General features: G+C 33.1%; 1 protein-coding gene across 1 annotated transcript in view; it reads left to right on the forward strand.

The window, feature by feature from the left end:
- LOC150098112 (putative ribosome biogenesis protein RLP24) overlaps window positions 1-21,705 on the forward strand; it is a 48,833-nt gene that overhangs the window by 19,753 nt on the left and 7,375 nt on the right. The window lies entirely within an intron of this gene.

Raw genomic sequence — 21,705 nt, forward strand, 5'->3', positions numbered from 1 at the left:
GGGAAAGCAAAACAGTTAATTACAGCACCTGAAGAAAATATTTATCTTCAGAGAACTTGCTTTATTTACTGAGTAACTCTCAGGCAAAGTCATAAGAAGATTCCTGTTATGCGTATCATTCCTTAAATAAAAGTAATAAAATAAAAAGAAGCTAAATTATGCACAAAATTGTAGGATGACTTTTAGAAAACAACAAAAATAAACCATGAAGATGCCAAAAATTTGTCTGGTTGTCAGCTATACAAGAAAATAATCCAGTAAAAACTTCTCAATATTTTGAGAAAAGGAGAAAAGTGTATCATGAAAGGAATCAGTTGAGAGAGGTAACAGACTATCTCCGTATAGTGAAACTTGTTAGGGAATAAATGAATACAATACTGTGAATACTGGTATTTCTGCAATGATTTTTTTAAATATTATTATTTGATACCTCAAGGAAGTCCAAAGACTCATCAAGGGAGGACACCTGCTCTACAACTCTGTCTCCATCTTTCAATCACCAGCTGACTGCAACTACACCAATCTCATCTACTGCTGACCACGATTGGTATTTCCACAGACAATCGCAACCATCCATGCCCATGGCGGGATTCAAACCCGTAGCCTTTTAGCTGGAGAGCAGATACACTATCCACTCGGCCAACCAGGCACAGCATATACTGTGCAGAGTTTGACTAGGGCTTTTTGGAAAAAGTTTGTATAACAAGTGGGTTGACTATATTAATGGTATTTATAATGAGAGTTGATCATAAACAGGCAAGATTTCTCTTTTATGTTTTTACTCCAGTTTGGAGGGATTACTTTTTATTGTTATTAAACAATGGAAGTGATAAAATAAAAGCAATCATATGTAGGAGGGAAACAGTAATGTAAATTTTTGCATAATACAGGTAAAAAAAATTCCATTACAAGCCTTGTGGAAAGATTGCCACAGGATTGAATTGCTATTTTTTTATTTTTTTTTTTGAAAGTTTATTTTTCACTTGGTTAGACTATAATAAATTTAGTTTAATCCTTTATCCAAGTGTGAGCAAACAAAGCTTGCGCCTGAAAGTATCTTCAGGACTGGGGCAAGGTGGTACAACACCGGGCAACTCATTGCAAAGGTGGAGCAAGATAACATCACTTCTATCTCAGTATCTCCCATAATGCAAAACACATCTCCTTGCGGATATGTATAATGTTATGCATTAAGGGAAGGGCTACTACCCAGACTAGTTTTGACCTTTATTGAGGTCTCTTCAGTGGGAGCCAGGCCCAAGTGGAGATACCAGGCAGAAGCATTAGCAAGGTCATCTCTACCTATGGGAGTTGCCAAATGGTGTGCCACTTTTTTATTAAATTACTCTGGATAAGGTGGTACAACACCTTTGCAACGAGTTGCCCGGTGTTGTACCACCTTACCCCAGTCCTGAAGATACTTTCAGGCGCAAACTTTGTTTGCTCACACTTGGATAAAGGATTAAACTAAATTTATTATAATGAATTGCTAATAATCAGACCAATTGGTTTGGAAAGACCTAAATTTGAAACCTGTCTTTCAGTGCAACGAACATATGAGAGCTTTGTAACTAAAGGCAATTTAACCAGTCTTTTTGCGTGGTGGTGGTAGCAGGGTTTTTCCTTCTGGAAACCATGAAGGCCATAATTTATTTGGCAATAATTCAAAACAGTGATAAGTGATACTGGTTCAGTGTAGTAATCTACAAAAAGAAATAAAATTGAATATGGGATGCAGTGAATTTTTGGTGTGTTTCCTAGAAAAGGTAATTATGAAATGTACTTTAAAAAAGTTTAAGTGTTGAAAGTAAAGTTATATGAACACGTCAGATTTAGACCAGACAGACATGCTAATGATTTTTATTTTAAAACATAGGTTAGAAATAGGAATATACAGTGAGCTTTTACTATAGGAAACACTATTATAACAAACTCGTTTGATATTACAAACTACTGAAAACTTCCAACTTCATAGGTATATTGTAAAGGAAACTGGCTAGAGCAAATTGTCCACTGTAACAGACTACTCTTGCAATCCCTACAAGATATAGACTTTGAAAATAAAATATAAAATACTATTTAAAATAATGAAGGACCAAAAGCACTATTTGAATTTTAAATACTTTAAACTTCAGCAATAACACATAAATTTCTGTATAATATTTATTTTAGAACATTTTCAGAGTAGGAAACCAAAATAGTGATAAATTACATTAAACTAATTAAACATTGAGTAATGGGAGTTCTCAGTATCATTTTGGGGCTCATGCTGTGAAAAACAGGAGATAATGCTATTGGTGTTCAGTAAAAGCATTATCATATGATAATCAGGACATTGGAGTTAGCATAAATTAATATTTTTTGTAGAAAATTTTACTGCTGTATTATAATTGACAAGAACTTACTCTTTTTTTAATCCTTTATCCAAGCATATGCAGACAAAGTTGTGTGTGAAGTATCTTCACAACTAAATGTATAGGGAGGCAGCTGACTGTCAATTGCCTCAATATCCCATAATGCAAAGCACACTTCCTGTTGAATATGTGTATTGCTATGCATTGTAGAAAGGATTACTACCCAGACTGGTTTCAACCTTGATCAAAGTCTCATCACTGGGAGCCAGACCCAGAAAAATACCAAAGTTAAATCAATGCAGAAGTCATATATTTCCTATATACCAGTGTTATAGTGACCCAGTACTGCCACTGACATGTAAGGCATCTTTGTGCAAAAAAGTTTTTTGCTGCCCCTTCCTTTGATAAAAATGTACAAAAAAGTTTTTAAACAAATGTAAATGTTCAAGTAGATTTATCAACATGAAAAAATCTTGTAAACGTTTTTACTTGCCATTCTTGGAAATTGGACTATGCTTTCACAAATACTACAACAGCAGATAGCACTGATTACAATCAATACATGTAACAGATGGCTACAAAGCTTTAGCTTAGACAACCAGTAGAAAGATGGAAGCATGTTGATTTGTATCTGCATAGAAGAAGACTTGGCTCAGCTCATATACTTGTTAGACTGAGCTTTCTGGAACTGCAGTTCAATATGCTCACCAGAAAATGTCAGTGGTGCTGATAGTTTCAGATTGCATGATACGTATGGTTTCTATGAATTGATATTCAGCACTTGTTTTGGAAGAAGTGAAACCTGATGTAAGCGGACACATGTGGATGGTATTCGGAATGGAGAATTGATTTTTATAACTTAATTTTGCTCTCCCTTCCTTTTATGGTACCTTTGTGCACTGCACAACGTCTGCTTGTGGCAGGCCCTGTAGTGACCCTTTCCATAATACATAGCAATATACACACAGTGCCACGCCGTGGGTAGGAGGCACGGTTGTGCAAAATTTTAGTTTGTTAAAAGTACAAAACAGTTTATACGCATACATAAAAATAAATTTTATTTTAACAGTAGTAGAACATTGTAATCACTGAAATTCATTAATAAGCAATTTATTATTATTATTCATGACACCTCGAAGGAGTCGGAAGACTGATCGCAGGAGGACACCTATTGTACAACTCTCCGTCTCCACCACTACACCGATCATCTACTACCAATTATTTTTTTAATAATAAAAATTTTCAAAAATGTTTATTCCTTAATATATAAATACAACAGAATATATATATATATATATATATATATATAAACAAAAATTACTTTTATTTTAATATAAAAAGAAATTACATAGCAAAGATAATTTGGAGATATGCTTTTAACTATATAACAATTAGTATAAATGTAGATTTATTTTACATATTTATCTATCTTGCTTTAGCTGCCACAAAATTTTTAATATCTTTAATGTCTAATGAATCCATAATATTATTTTCAATTGATATAATTGATAAATCTGTTAGATGCTCTCCAGACATTGTTAACCGCAAATAATTTTTTATTAGTTTCAGTTTTGAAAAACTTTTTTCCCCTGATGCTACGGATATTGGTAATGTTAAATAAATACACATCACAATCGCAGTATTCGGAAATGTGTTGGTTAATTTATTTTCGTATATATAATTTAAAACATCCCGAGGAGCCTATTCTTTTTTAATAAAACATTGCAAAGTTTTTAATTCCTCAAATAAAGTTATACCATCAATATCGCGATTGTTGGAATCTTGATTGTCGCTCAGTTTGAAGTGCAAAGCTTTGCAATGTTTCATTAAATCTTCATCGCTCCAATCTTTTAATTTGCTAATGTCTCATATAACTTTAATGTCCTCGCTATGTTGTTTTAAGAGTGAATCTTTCTGTGACTGGAGTTATTGTCGTGTCAAAAATAGCGAAGAAAAAATTTATTTTAAAATTTTGTCAAGGATCATGCGTTGTCTCATCCGATGCTTCGTAACCAAATATTTTTGTTTTTGTTCTTTTGCGAATGTCTGGAAAAATAGGATCAATATTAAGATCGTTTGCTACTTCTTTTGCAGTTCTAATAATATTTTCAAAATATTGGTCTGTTCGGTGAGTATTTAATTCTTGTATAACATAATCAAGATTTTCTTTAATTTTTCCTATATCAAATGTCAGATTCCGCATTATTTGCAACATTTATGAGACTTAAGATTTCGTACCAAACATGAACAGAGCAAATAAATTTAAACGAATAAATCTTTGAAATTAAGTTGTCGGCCTGAACTCTAGAATCGATATCTTTAATTTCATCTTCCGTAACGTCAAAAAGAGCCTGGTAAATTTCCTTGATATTATTTTTAAGTGGCTTTATTGCTTCTGCTCTACTTTCCCACCTAGTAGCAGAAAGTGATTTCAAATTTAAAACACGGATATGTTTTTTTAATATAGCCCAACGCTTCACAGATATTGAAAAATAATTATATAATTCCTGTATTACCCAAAAAAAATTTAGTTTCACAGGATATCTTAGCTGCATCATTAACTACCAAATTTAATGAATGAGCAGCACACAGAATAAAAAAAGCTGTTGAATTTATTTCAAGCATTTTTTTCTGTAGTCCATTATGTTTGCCTCACATATTTGAACCGCTATCATAAGCTTGGTCACGTAAATCCGAAATGTTAATATTCAATAATTTTAAATAATTTTTTATAAATTGAAATAGTCCTTGCCCAGTGATATCTTCTACAGATTGAAAACCCAAAAAATGTTCATGAATTTCTGCTATATTTGTATCTTTATTTTGATTAACAAATCTAATAACAATAGATAATTGTTCTGTGTGGCATATATCCGGAGTAGTGTCAAGAATTAACAAATAATATTGAGCCTCTTTAATCATTTCTAAATATAGCTTCAGAAATTATACGGATGATTTCATTTTGTATTTTATCACCTAAATAATGAGCAATGTTCCTTTTTGTGATGTTTGGATGCAATGCAAGTATTCTGCCATTATCAAATCAAATTTAGCGACAGTTTCTACTAACTTTAAAAAATTTGTCATTAGCATTTTCAAAAAGTTTTTGTGAAGAACCTCTAAAAGCTATGCACTATCTTGAGATAAATATTGTATTATGTAGATTAACCATTCTATAACAGATTGCCAATGTTTTTTCTCAGTTGTGTGCAATCAGTAATGCATTTCTTAATCAACGACATTTTAAGTTCGTTATATTTTGAACAGTTTTATAATGTGTGTGGAGCTTGTGTTGTGTATTTTTAGAATATGACTCAAATATTGTCAATCGTTACAACCATATTCGTTAGTAAGTTGGGAATTTTAACTACCAAATGTTTTGCAATAATAACAGAAAACCGAATTTCACAATTCTGAATAAACTAAATAACTTCGTAAAAGCTTTTCTCCATTTGCTAAAGTTCGATAATAGTATGAATCAGAAAACTTGCGGCCAGATTCATCTTTGGGAAATTCTTTATTAACTACTTGGTGCGGGCAATGCTCAACTAAACAATCTCTAACTTTGGTAGTTATGTGATTCGGCCAAGTACTTGGATCATTAACATTAAAATTTGAGGTTTCGCTGAATCGGAATCCAATATTCCTTCTCCTGCAACTTCTGTAGACAAGCCAGTTTCATTTTTGCATGTAACATTTGTTTCTTCACAGTTATCTTGTGTCCTCTTTTTCTGTAGTAGAGCTACACGGAGTACTTGCTTTGTCAGAACTTTCTGTTCTTCGTTTTTTATGTGGTCCTGAAGTTAAAAATTTATTCAGCGATCCAGCCAATTTATGTTCCAGTTGTACTCGTTGCAACTGTCTTTTCCTGTTTTGTGCACCAGATAACTTCTTTGGCTTTTTTTTCCGACATCTAGGGGATAACACGCTTGGTTAGACTTTAAAATAAGAAGAGCGTTAAAAGTTGTCCACCAAAACAAATAATAATTTCTGAAATTTTCCCTTAAACTTATTTTTTTTAACCCTTTAACTGACTATTATTTTTAAGGTGAATGGCCCAAGATTGACTATTTTTTTTTTTATTATTATTACAGAATTTGATTTTTCAGATGTTTTGAATAATAAATATGCTTACATTTTAGGTATTTTTTGAAAATTAACATGTAGAGATATTAGCCACTGATTGATTTCTCAGTGATATTTATTTAATATTTTTTACATTCTGGTAATTGTTTAATAATTAAAAATTTCTAGAATATTAAAATTATTTATTAAAGAAATTAGTAAAAGGATCCCAATGTCTTCCAACAAGAACAAATATATAAATAAATCTCTCATTGAAAATTATTTATTTTCTAGATGTCTACCCAACATAAGATAAAAATCTTTTGCTTTCAAAATAAGATAATTAACTAAAATGAAACAATTTAACTGATTTTCAAAGTTAGCAAAAATATAATAGATGTACTTACTTTACGTGAATAATAATCTAAAGTCACAAAAAATTTACTAAACAACAATAAATTTATTTTATAAAACAAAAGGCAACTGCACAGTAACACTATTACCGTAACACACAAAATTAAATGATGCAAAAATACACCAAAAAAAGTATCAAGAAATGGCCAATTGCAGTATGTGTAAACAAACTTAATCATCTAAAGAGTTTTATAGCTCATAAATAACATATGTTTATTAATTTAATTCGAGCCACTCAGTCAACCCCTGCGCCGATAATCTACCCCACACGTATACCGGATTTTTAGTTATGGTCCCTCAGCTGATTAATATGTTTATAATTTATAAACTATTATCTTTAAAACTTTATTCGTCTATCAAAAATTCAAAAATAAGTACACAATTAAAATCAAAGTCAAAAATTGTCCAAAGTTACTTAAACACAGAATACGCAATCACATTCAAAATTGAAATGACACTGAAAAAAATGTAAGAAGTGCATATTTGGATAGATGCTATTTCATCTATCCAAATTCGAAGTGGAATTTAAGAAAACAAACATTGTGATATACACCTATGTTTCAGACTAAATGTTTGGATAGATCAGTGTTTCTGAAACTTCAGCTATCCATGTACCCCTTCTTTAATTTTCATTATTATCAAGTACCTTTTCAAAATACCCTTATCAAAATAATAATAATAATAATAAATAAAAAATATATTTCATTGTAAATGTCTGTTTTATTTGAATTTAGATGTACATTTAAACAAAAAAAAAGATTTATTTTTAATGGAACAAAATTTATAAAGATACTATACATTTTTACTTAATATAAATAATTTATCACCAATGAGAGGAGTGAAATTGCTGATTTCTATATCTGCTATATTGCTCTCTTTTGTGCGTTTTATAAATCCAGTCTTTAACCAATGATCCGTACTTAAGAATTTGAAAGCTAAAAAAATTACTGTATTTACTCGAATATAATTCGCACTTTTTTCCAAAAATTGAAGCTAAATAATCGTGGTGCGAGATATATGCAGGGATTTTCAGAAACTCAAGTTTTCAGAAAAAAAAACTGAAAATGGGCATGACTTACCAAGAAGCTTCTATTCTTCATCGCTTCTTCTGTCCTTGAGAGCAGTTTCCTTGTGTGCAATCAAAGTTATCTACCCAAATAGAGTCATCTTCTTTCCCATTATATCAAGCAAAAATTACCAGTAATTTAAGACTTGAGATATGTAATGAACAATCCTTGACAAATTACTAATGAGAAGTGAAAGATGTGCGCGATTGTAGGCCATTAGAGAAAAAACAACTATTAAGAAGTGCATATGATTGGTGCAGTATTAACAAAAGATCGCATGAACAAAACAAGCTGACAATTGAATTTGAATGCTAATTCTCTTAAACCAATTTCTCTGAAATGCATTCACTATATATATTTCTTAGTTTTAACATGTTCATGACGGGGTAGTGTCAAGCAAAACCATATGTTGCACCTGCAACATGTGGTTTACTTGAGTGTATATAGCAGTTTCTGTTGGAGGGAAGATGTGATTCATTAGTGTTTATATTCCCAGTTGTCTGTAATTGCACTATTTGTTGAGAAATATATTACACAGTCTGCAGATGTCTGTGAACCTTATTCAGTGACATGATAAAACTAATTGGTTTTCGTGTTTCTGCAGTATAGTTGCTGTTGTGGAGGGCGTATTGTTTACTGCAGGGAGCGAGTTATCGCTCCAATGTGAAATTCAGGACGATAGTGACTCACAATTTGAGTAGGAGAATTCATGCATAATATAATTTAATATATATATATATATATATATATATATATATATATATAGACTATAAAAGTTTATGAAATTCACAAAGTATGATACTTTATGGGTTGTTTCCTTAAGTATCTAATAAGTGGGTTCTAAAATGTTTAGTTTTAGTATGTATGACTATAATTTTTTTTATTAATAAATTATAATAAGGAAATATTTAACTGTCAGTGGGAAATGGTAAACTTTTTTTTTTTGGTAAACTAAACGCTGTATTTTTGTAAAATATCTTGTTGCTGTAATACGGCTGAAAGAGCGCCATGAGGCAGGCTGCCTCTATGCTACATCCTGTCGATGGTACTGGGCAAAGCACAGCGTAAGAATGAATTCACGGTCTGTCTTAAACTAACAATTTCCACTAAAAATATAATAAACAATCGAGAATATTTATGAAATTTTTGCTGAGTCGATACTTACTCTTTGATATAAAATCTGTGGTAATATTGATAACATTTCACTTCAAACAAATTATAATAAAACTGGTGATGTATTAAGTTAAAAATGTTGTTAGATTATTAAGAATTCATAATAATTTGACTGATTTAAAATTTCATTTTTATTGCATTAATTATACTTTGTAATTTTTTGTGTAATTTATATTATACTGTATAATTCAAGAATAAGAAAATTTATATATTTTTAAAATGATTTCCCATGGTGAAATGGCACCCTTGTGCGGCACACAACTGCACGGTGCGGCCCTGTATACACACCTGGATACGTGTTTTACGTTACAGGATACTCAGGCCAGCTGCTAGTTTGCACTTGGAACCAAACCTGGTTTCCAACTGAAACCTGGTAGTAGTGAATCTGGGGGCTTCTCAATCAGTTAGTAGTAGTTACGCTGCCAGTTCAGGACTGGAGGGAGACCAAGTACAGTGGTATCTTGGGGGAACTGTCTCAAGGCCCTGTGTTAGGAGACTGGGTTCCCACTTTCTCGAGTTGAAATACTCTAATAGCAAGATCATCCCACTTTGGCACTTAAAATCCTCGATTCAAATTAGCTTCCCTTCTCCACTTCTGCAGGGATGTCATTAACAACGCTCTAACACAGGTAGTCACTCTATAAGAATACTAGACAAATTCCCCTTTGAACTGTGGATGTCAGTTCTCAGTCTAATGTCTGACACTTTAATGGTAGCAAAGGGAATGACATCTTCTCCTCCATAGTCCAAATCCAAACACTTGCTCGAAATGAATAACTGACATCATCCTCAGAGTAATGAAATAATGAAGGCCTTCATCCCCCATTCCTGACCATTATCAAAGCCTTGGTTCTTGAACAAGTGTGCCAATGAAGTTAAAATTGAGCATACTACGAGTAGCTCGAGATCAAAATTTCAGCTGTACAACTGCTCACGGCAGTTATTTGTACAGTTGAAAATTGCAGCTCACAACAACTGAAAAAATATACATTGGCATATCTAAATTACATTAAAGTCTGTTGGACACATTTTTGTCGATCCATGTTTCCATCACTCTCATTATCTAGATAGTACTATAATAATACTATCCAAAGATAACTCCAATTTACTGTCATCTCTGTCCTCTCCGATTCTTGAATTGATGATGCCCCCTCCCCATACTCGTGTGCACACATTTTACCAAGAATTGCTCACTCCATGCCAACCTTGGTCTTCTGCCAGAAAGAAATCAGAATAATCCTTAATATCTTGGACACAAACAAGGTGTCCAGTCATCCTGATAATATCCCACTTATTGTGTTAAAAACTTGTGCTCTCAGAATTAACACCTACCTATGTTTCTTTTTCAGTCTGTGCTATTCAACTCTCAGCTACCCTACACCTTGCAAACATGCCTACATCAGTCCATTCCAAAGAAAGGTGACTAAAGGCAGTCAACAAAATACCATCCAGTTGCTCTCACTACTGTTCTTTCAAAAACCATGGAGATGGTCATCAACAACTAATTTCTGTATGCCACCTGGAGATCTACCAGCTTAATTAGTGACTAGCAGTATGGATTCTGCCATTCTTGATCTATAGCTGATCTTCTAGCCTTTACCACCCACTTTGGTACTCAAGCTATGGAAGAATTCATGTAGTCACTCAACATTTCTAAAGCTTTTAATTGAGTTTCGTACAGGAGCCTACTTAGCAAATTGTCATTCTTTGGTCTATCTTCCACCATCTGCAATTGGATTGCAAATTTTTCACTGGTCACTCACTATGAGTCATGTTGGATAATTTCATCAATCTTTCTCCTATATAATTGGCCTACTCTCACAGGCTACAAATCTTTTCCATAGTGTTGTAGGTGACAGTATGCTCTATTCCTCCTTTTCATTTGACAAAACTTGTGCCCAATTGCTGGAACCCTCAAGATCTACCATGATTAATGTCCTGAACTCCAGTTTCCTATATTTCACTAGGGTGAGGACATCCTAGACTTCAGTGCCACCAATGCTCAGTCCAGTCTAATCTCTAGAAAAAAAGAACTTGCATCCCTTCCCCTAATTTTCAGTAATACCCAGATATCCAAACATGATCGCATTTTCCTTTTTGAGCCGACCTGCAGCTGTTCAAAAACTGTACATCTCTGCTCATGGCACTACTTCTGTACAGTTACTAACTTTATACAATCCCAAATCTGCTCAACCTTGGAATACTGTTTATACATTTAGAGTATTGCACTAAAATCCTATACTACAACTAACAGAAATAAAACTTCAAAAACATGTTAATCTACTGCATACATGTACTTGAAATATGTAAGTTAATTTTTAATTGTCCTAACAGTATCTTCTATAATGAGTTTGCTGTACAATTTACTGTATACGAGAGTGATTCACTGGCTATTTAAGATTTAATTAAACAATAAATATAAATAGAATGTTTTTAAAACAAGTAGGGAAATAAAGAAAAGTTGTGGATTGTTTCATAATAGCTTTCTTGTATAATGACAGTATTCATTATTCTGACTGTAGACATGGTTTAATTTTGCCTAATTGAAAAAATGTGAATACTGATCTTAAATATAAGATTTCGTTAAATTCATTCACGGCATGAAGGGGTTGTTGGGCTCATTCCAAGTTTTGCAAATAAAAATGGTCCAGGTATTAAAAAAATAATAATAAATTATTGAGAAAAATGTAATTATAACTTGGGGAGGGTTCTCTCATTAAGTCATTTCCTCCAGGAATGATTTGGTAATAAACTCACTTACACATCAAATAAACACTACATTTAACATGTTCTTTCAGTTTTCTACAATAGAATAATAGTTTTGAAATTGTTCAAAGTTGAATTTTTGATATTGATATTTCTGTTTTTGTGAGAATTATCATGCCTTAAAATGATGATACAACATGATGGAATTTCATGCCAGCTACTGGAACAAATAACAGGGGTGAACTAAACAAGAAAAAGACAAAGTAGTGAGATCTTTCTATGCAATAAATGCAAAATGATATATTCAGGCAATAGCAATCAGGGAAAAGAAGGAGTAGCTATAGTATTCAATGCTAAATACGAGACTAATCTTCTTGAATGGCAGGCAATATCAAGTAGAGTGATGTGAGAAAATAGAACCACACAGGGTTCTACTAAGTGGAGGAATATTTTGAGGCTTTAGAGAAAGCAATTGACACAGTGAAAAAAGAAAACTGAATCCTTGTTGGGGATCTAAATAACAGTAGGAAATGATTGTCAGACATACAGAAATATTTTGGGAAAATTTAGAGAAAAGCTAACAATAATGGCAAATACCTGTTGGATTTCTGCTCATGAGTTGGACTGGTTATCACTAACAAAATGTTCCAACATAAAAATGTGCATAAATTCACATGGAGAGAAGAAGCAAGGAATAAGAAAATGTCTCGTTGACTATGTTATTGTTGATTGTGATGTTTTCTTTCAGAACAGGAATGTTCAAACCTTGGAGATTCATTGGCAAGCCCTGAAGAAAACATTGATTGATTGATTCAGCCAAGGAGGCATGTGGTTAGGTTGTCTGCAAGGATAGAAAAATCAGAACTCCATGGTGGACACAGGAAGTTAAAGACGCAGTGAACAAAAAGAATGAAGCATATCGAAAGTTCCTGGCGAATAAGTCAGCTTGTGCTCTTAGAGAATACAGAGACAAATGTAAGAAAGCTAAACACTGTCTAAAACTAGCTAAACAAAATTCACGGGAAGACTTTGGCAAGAACATAGAAAATAAATATCAGGATGGTGGCAAAATATTCTAGAGACTGTTGAAAAAGCTCAGAAATGAAGGAAAATGGTGCTGTAAAAGGAATTAGAAATGATAAAGGTGATTTGAAAACTGGAGAAAAAGATATCCTTGATGTATGGATTAATTCATTTAAACAAATTGTTAAATGAAGCAAATAGTGACAATATAGTGGTAAAAAACACTTAACAGGCATGCAATTAAGAATTCATATCTATACTTGAAGTAGAAAAAAGACTGAAATGTGGAAAGGCAGCAGGAGTTGATGATATTCAACCAGAAATGTTTAAGTATATGGTATAAAAGTCTTGCAGTGGCTGCACTGCATAGTTCAGAAGGCCTGGACCTAGGAATGATCCCAGATGATTGAAGTAGAACTCTAAAAGTACTCATATACAAGAAAGAAAATAAAACGGAATGTGAGAATTACAGAGTATTTCCCTATTGAATGTTCCTGTTAAGATTTAACTAAGTATACTTGAGAAAGATTGTGTAAGGGAAGGTTGGTGAAGCACAAGCTGGATTCAGGCAAAATAGAGGCCTTCTGATCTGTTTGTTGTAAAGTGAAAATCTGATCCTGGCGATCAGATTTTTACTTTACGACAAATAGTTGAGAAATCGTGGGAATATAGCAAAGATCTGTATTTAAGTTTTGTAGAAGGCATATGACATGATGCCAAGAGGAAAGCTATTCAAAACACTACAGTTATATGGTGTCAATGGGGCATTATATCAAGCAATACTTAGTCTTTGAGTTGTAAGTCAGCATTTAGAATTGAAGCAAGTACAGGAAGATGGTTTTGTTATTTGTTATGAGATTAATTGTATTATTTAATCTCTGTTTCTAACAATTATTTTTTTATTTCCGAGTGTACCTATATATGCACAAGAGTTCTCCAATTGGTGCAATGACTTTAACTCTTTCTTTCAGAATCTAAAAAAGACCACTGACTCAAGACTAAATACAAAATAAACAGATTTAATAAAACACAAACAATATATACACTTCAAATAAAGTTACATAATTAACTACAAATTAATTGGATCCAAAGGCCTTTTAAATAAACTTACAGTTAAGAGATCAGCCATTATCTGACTCAATCTATTACTGATTTGTTTTAACATATACTTCATCTCATTTTACTAGACTATACACTTTGTTTACACAATAACAAAATGTACATAGCCAGTTCCTCCGTTAAGGCCTCATGTAGCACCCATTAATTCTTCTTCACACTGAAGTGTAGATATTCTGAATTCACCTAAGTATAAACACTTTCACTTCATGCAATTTCTTTCCAATCAGCGTTTCTTCGAACATTCCTTTAGAATATCGTTAACAATATCTTCTTTTATTTACGAATACTTATTAACAGTCTTCCACCTTAAAAACTGAGTTCTACGCTTCCCTTTTCGGAATCTGCTATTAAACTTCCAATCAGCATTTCTTTGAACATTCCTTTAGAACGTCGATTGCAATACCTTCCTTTATTTACGATCACTTGTTGACAGTCTTAAGTCTTTAAAAACTCATAACTCTACAATTCCCTTTTTGGAATCTACTATTAATTTTCCTCTGACTGTCACACAAAAACTTAAGTTCCTCTTAACCTAAATATCTGCTGGCCAGCATTCTCCTTTCTCCCGAACGCTCTCTTGTCAGCTGTCAATCACCCATCAAACTCCTCGGCAAGCATGCACACTCCATGAAAGTGGCAAGTGAGAAACTGAGTATAATGGCTGACACGTCTCCGTTAGCGATAAGAGAATGTCTTCATGAAACACAGCACTTAATAATTTTAAACTACAATAAAATTTCTAAAAGTAACACTGCTATCCAAATCCAGTAAGTACATAAATTTTTTAAATGCTTTACATTTCATTTTGACAAAAATAACATCAATAACAGGCACATTGCAATGTGTGTTATGAAACCAAAACTAATAAACGTATTAACATTCGCTAGTTTTTAAGACCTAATAGCCAGACTAAACTAAATTAATTTTGTAGTTAGTCATCCATAAAACAATTTGTAAAAATATTCAGAATTTTCAATTATGATTATTTTTACATCAGTTTCATCTTTTAAATATTTAAAATTTAAAATTTTTTTAAATTTTAAATATTTAACCTGTATCTAACAAAACTTCTAATGCTTATTCCTAGATCTTAAATAATAATGTGATTCTTGCTTATCATTATTTACAATCTCTGAATCACTAATTTCAGAATCATCTGATGCTAGAGATAATTCAGAATTTATATCTTCCAATCCATTGTATTTACAAATTTCATTTTTGTATTTTTCAAATATTTCATTTAAATTATTTGAATTATGTCCTAAATCTACAGAATCATCACTATCAGAATCAAATTCTACAGGTTTCTAAGATTCTTTATCCTTACTAACTAAATTAGAGGTATTTTCACATTCCTCTGGTTTATTTAACTATAAGTTAACTAACGTATGATATTCTGCTATAATTTCATCCATGTTAGAGTCAGTTTGATTATCATCACTCTTACATTGTATATTATCTGAATTATGTACCCTAGGGTTTCTAAAATTTCCTTCATTAGGTTTTGTTTTACTCAAACTTCTTAATTTTCTCCCTTTCTGTGTATTTAAATTATAAGCTTTAAAACTATTACATTTCCTACTATTTGATTGTGAATGAGATGCACAATCATCTTTCAATATTTTATTCATATTGTCTCCTAATATAACTAAATTTTTACTCCCTAAAAAGTACTTTTTTAACCTATCAGAGTGTATACTTATAATTTTACTAGGATTTTTGACATCTTGAATCCTAAAATTCACAGGAGAAAATTTGGCTAGAATTCTATATATCAAGCAATACTTAGTCTTTGAGTTATAAGTCAGCATTTAGAATTGAAGCAAGTACAGGAAGATGGTTTAATATTAAATCTGGTGTCAGACAAGGATGTACATTCTCCTCTCTGTTATTTATTATCTATGTAATAATTAAGTGGACTTTGCCATTTGCTTATACTATGTTCTGTATTCAATTTTCCGTACTTCCACTATCCTGCTTTGTCTTTGCTTTTTCTTTACTTAATTATTGTGAATGGTCAACTGTCTTGACTATCATCTACTGCCGACTACCTGTTTCTGCTATATCTTATTTCTCATGCTCTTTTATTTGTTTTTAACAGCTGTACCAGTTAGACTATATTTTGAGTGTGAGAATATAAAATCTTAAATCAAAGACAAAGCAGATATCGTTTATATTCCCTGCTTATATATATCCCTACTTTATCCCTACTTTAAACTAGTTGTGGCTTAATTATAAATCATATAACTTCTATCTTTTGCAAGTTTGAATTTTTTAGGATAGTGCATTTAACAGAATCGGTCCAATGTGTTGTTCACAGCCCATTTAATTAAGTTGAAGAATTATTTACAGAATGATTCACATATATACACACAGTGTCATTACAATACTCTTGCTAGTCTCAATTCCTTCTAATTTAACCTTAGTTCTAAGTTAATTCACAATTTAGCATAACATTAACTGAATATAATGCATACCGTGTTTAAGCCTAATTCAACATTAATATACAATATCTCATAAACATAGACTCTTGACATACATTTTTGTTCAGTATTACAACTACTTACAATTCTTGTTCAACACAGTCTTTCACATTAACTTTTTTTGTTCACATGTAAGTCTTCTTCTTGTCTTTCTTTCTTTCCACTTGCTGACTCGTTCCTATTTTCCTGCTAAATTTCTTCCTTGTCCGAGTTGTCGACTATATCTTGCCTTATAGGACCCTTAACATGGCATGGATGTACAGCTCCTTCCTTTCACAATGACTCAACGCAGTGTTTCTCACATAGCGGTGATCCAGGTAGAAGACTTGGAACTCACGACACTTCTCTTTATGCTTCCGGCAGCGAACTTGATGTGATGGGACTCAGGTAAGAGAAAGATTAGAAAATCCCAACACAAAATTCCTTCCTATGAATTGCCTTATATAGGCCCTGACCTCCATTGTGTGCATGCGTGCATCTCTCGAAAATGGTCACATCTTTGGAATTCTCTAGCCATGACAATTGTCACGTATTGGCCTTTGGACATGATGATGTCATCTTTCATGTGTCTTTGGAAATTTCCATCTATGACAATTCTCAGAATTCTTCACTAATCTAAACTTGTCAAACTTACTGATTTAACATTTCTTAATAGCCTTACATGAATGTCATGCACCACATTATTTTAACAAAGGTTCAGTACAATATTATTATCACAGAAAAGATTATTTCACTCAAAAAATTTAACATTAGTCTAAGTACATTCTCCTGAACAAAAAAACATGTAACAACGAACATAAGTTACAAAGTCACAAATCATGAGAAGTTTTACATCTATGAGGGCTGTTCAATAAGTAATAAGACTAATTTTACTGTCGCGAAACCACTCATTACAATATTAATTTCTGTGGAATAAAGAAATGTTGCTGTCTGTATTAACAAAAGAGGTTGATAGATGGCGTATACGGGCTGATGTGGCAGAGTGTTACGTGACTAAACGCAAGCTTGTTTCAGCACGCCTACGAGCCGTGACCAGTCGTCGAAATGGAAGCGTCCTTGGAACAGCGTTATGCGATTGAATTTTGTGTGCATTTGCAGAAATCGGCATCAGACACCTTTAACATGATACACGAAGCTTTCCACGATGAAGCAATGTCGAGGGCAAGTGTTTTTCGCTGCATAAAACTTTTAAGGAAGGAAGGCAAAATGTGGAAGATCTTGAACGTGAGGGAAGACCTTCAACGTCCATCACAGAGACAGTGATCAACACAGCAGCGATTATCATCAAGGAGGATTGCAGAATTACAGTATGCCAGCTGCTTGTTGTCCTGAATATTTCTGTGGGAAGTGTTCACTCAATCATGGCTGAACATGACTGAAACATGTTTGCGCCCGATGGATTCCCAAACTCTTGACACCGGAGCAAATGCAGCATGGAGTGGATATTTGCACAGAATGGAAAGAAAGACTGGAACAAGAAGGCAACAACTTCTTAAAACGCATCATTACAGAAGATGAAGCTTGGTTGTATCACTATGACCCTACAATGAAACAACAAAGCAGTGAATGGAAGCATCCATCTTCGCTTATCCCCAAGAAAGGTAAAGTTATGACCATAATGTTTTTTGACTACGAAGGCATTGTTTACTAACATGCTGTAGAACCTGGGAATACTGTAAACAGCTCATACTATGTGGATGTTTTACAGACAATGGTACAGCACATCAAAAGGAAGCGTCCATTGCTGAAGAATGGCTTCTTATTGTGCCACGATAATGCAAGGCCACATATTGCTGGTTGTGTAGTGGACATTTTGCAGAAGAACAACATAGATATCCTACCACACCCTCCATACAGTCCTGATCTCGCACTGTGCGATTTCTGGCTGTTTCCTCAGCTCAAGAAACCACTAAGAGGCTGCTGTTTCGAAAGCAACAAAGCATGTGTAAAAGCTGCGGAGGCAGTTTTGAAAGAACTCTCAAAAAACGGACTCTCACATGTGTTTAAGAAGTGGACGCAACGTTGGTACAAATGCATCACGTCTCACAGTAGTTACTTCGAAAAAGACCATGTAAATAATGACGATTAAAGATAATCTGTTTTCTGTATAAATGTAGTCATATAACTTATCGAACAGCCTCCGTATATTGATCACATTATGAAAGAAAGCAGTATTAAACCTGATATCAAAATTGGAGATGTTAATCTCAGCTCTTTACTCTATGCAGAAGTAAAGAGCTAAGATTGATTTTCATATCATATAAATTTGATATGAAAATAGGCAGAAACATTGAAAATATCAATTGCATTGTGAGTGGAGAACTTATAGAACAAATAAAACATTTCATTTACTTAATCACAATTTTTAATGAAGATGGTAAATTAAATATGGAAATAGACAACAGAATTAACAAAGCTGGTATGGTAGGAAGTCAACAGAATAAATTTATGTGGAATAAGAAGGAAATTAGTTGAGACACTAAATTAGCTTATACAAGACAGTGTTTAAACCAATTTTAACTTATGGATCTGAGAGCTGGGTTAGAAATAAAACGCTTTAGACCACAGATATGAGAATCCTGAGAAAGATTAGGTACATGAACAGATGGCATCATTGGCAATATCATATTAAAAAAACGGAGATATTAGGAAAGAACTTGACACTGTTAGCAGAGCTAATCTCAGGTTGTATTGTCACTTAAATAGAATGGGAGAGGAAAGATTACCAAAACAAGTGTTCTCTGCCAGGTTAGCAGGAAAATGGCACAAAGGAAGATAATATCCTGTACACCCCCTTGAGGGTACATGTGAAGAATTTGATGATGATTATCATGTCTTTGACAAAGTTTGTTATTGGAAGAGTTCTCTGTCTGCAAATTTATTTATTCAGAGAACTCGAGTATAAAGACTTCCAATAAGTCTTTATTAATTTCTAAAAATATGTGTGTCGAACAGCATATATGTGAAAATGCTGATTTTTGGCATGTGTAGTAAATATATTTACAATGGTGCCTTGGTTAACGACGGTAATCCTCAAACAGAGTACCGTTGTTATCCAAGGCACGATTCCCCATAAGATTTAATTGAAAATCGATTAATTTGTTCCGGCTCCTCCCCACAACTATAGTATACATATTCAAAATGCAGATAAAACTCATTTAAAATGTCATAAAAATATGGTAAATATCATTTATTTATTATACAGTATATGTATTTGCTACAAAAAAAATTAACATTGATAAAATTAATCGTTCATGAAAACAGTTTTTAATTATCAGTCTTCAACAGAAGGACAATTGGGCTCACTTCTGAGTTTTTTTGACAAACGGATCTGTAAAAAAACATGTCTAGGGCTGTTTGCTTCTGTCTCTTTTTTTAAAATGTTTCTGAAAAGCTGCATGGACTTTCCATTAAATAGATCTGCAGTTCTGATAACCTCAGATTTGTTTGGATTCCATTTCATAGCAACATTTTGATCTTCCTCCCACTTTGCCAAAACAGTTTTGATTTCAGCAGTCGTAATTTCTTCTTTCTCTCCATCCTCATCTTCAGATGAAATTTCCTTTTCCTTTTCTTCACATTGCTGCTTGAAAAGTTCTTTTAGCTCGTCAGTGGTCAGTTCTCAGTCATGCATCTCCAATAATTCTTCAACATCTTCTTCCTCTACATCCAAGTTAAGATCATGAGCAGTTGCCACAATATCCTTTACCAATTTGTGTCCTTCATCTGAAGTTTCTTCATTACCAAAGGAAGGACACAGTTTCCTCCATGCTGCTTTGAGACATTTCATTGTTACTTCTTGCCAAGCCTTTACAATTAGCCTAATTGCTATGACAATGTTGAATTCTTCTTTCCAAAATTTTCTTAGGGTTATGTTGATAGCCTCGCAGGTTTCAAAGCACCTGGTAAAAAGTGCCCTTGCGCAAAGTTTTTTAAAATTTGCAATTATCAGCTGATCCATAGGTTGAATCAGAGATGTAGTCTTGGGAGGAAGTAAAATCACCTGGATAAAATCTAATTCCTCTGGTAGCTCTTCTTGTATGCCCGTTGGATGGCCAGGTGTGTTATCCAAGGTTAAAATGGCTTTTAGAGGCAGATTGTTTTGCTCAAGATAGGCTTTGACAGTTGGTCCAAACACTTCGTGAATCCAGTCTCTAAATTCTATTCTTGTGACCCAGGCTTTGCTGTTAGACTTCCACAAAACACCGAGACTGGATTTAGAGACGTTGAACTTTTTGAATGCTCGGGGATTCTCTGAGTGGTAGATTAACATTGGTTTTACCTTGCAGTCTCCACTTGCATTTGCTGCTAAAAGCAATGTTAACTTATCATTCATTGGTTTATGCCCAGGAAGTGTTTTTTCTTCTTTTGTGATAAATGTCTTGTTGGGATTCTTCCAAAATAACCCAGTCTTATCACAATTGAAGACTTGTTGAGGTAGGTATTCTCCTCCTTCTACAATTCTTGTAAAGCTATTGACAAATTTATCTGCTGCTGCTTTGTCAGCACTAGCTGCCTCTCTGTGTCTGACCACACTATGATTCCTGTTCTTTTTTTAAAGTTGTCAAACCAACATCTGCTACCTTTGAAATCGTCATCATCTACCTCAGAACTTGATCCTGAAGTCTTCTTTTTCAAATCTTGATAAATCTGTTTAGCTCACAGATTGCATTTTGAGATGTAGTATCGCCCACCATTTCTCTTTCTTTGATCGAAATTAGTAATAGATTTTCCATTTGCTCAAAAAGAAGCTCTCTAACATTCAACCTTGAAGTGCCCTTAGCTACCATAAGTTCTTCTTTCTTAGCCAAAATGGTTGATATTGTAGAATGACTGGTTTCATATATTCGAGCTAGCTGCATAACTTTCACACCTTCATGATGTTTTGCTATTATTCTTTCTTCTGTTCAATAGAGAAAATTTTTCTGTTTTTTTTTTTCCCTCACTAGCTTTCTTTTTGGGACCCATTTTGTCACACGGTAAAAAAATTCACTCTATAAAAAAAATACGCAAAATACGGTATTATTACAAATTGTACAACGCTAAGACAAGGGATGTAAAGAACATATTGTCACCTGAAAATAAAAGTAAAAGTTCAAAAAAAAAAAAAAAAAACTTTTTGAAATAAAAGTTAACAGTTAAATTCAAAACCTGCAATTTTTGACTTAGTGCATTTTGCTTCTAAGGTGATGATATTAGATACAGCACTTACTATAACGTACACTGATTAGCAGTTTATAGATACAACGATTATTATACAGATGAGATTTGATTTTGCCTTTTGATGGCGAACGAACAGTG

Source organism: Typopeltis vanoorti, chromosome 16 (assembly GCF_054136105.1).
Source record: "Typopeltis vanoorti isolate ZY-2024b chromosome 16, IOZ_Tvanoo_1.0, whole genome shotgun sequence".
In the NCBI taxonomy this organism is placed as follows: Eukaryota; Metazoa; Arthropoda; class Arachnida; order Uropygi; family Thelyphonidae; genus Typopeltis; species Typopeltis vanoorti.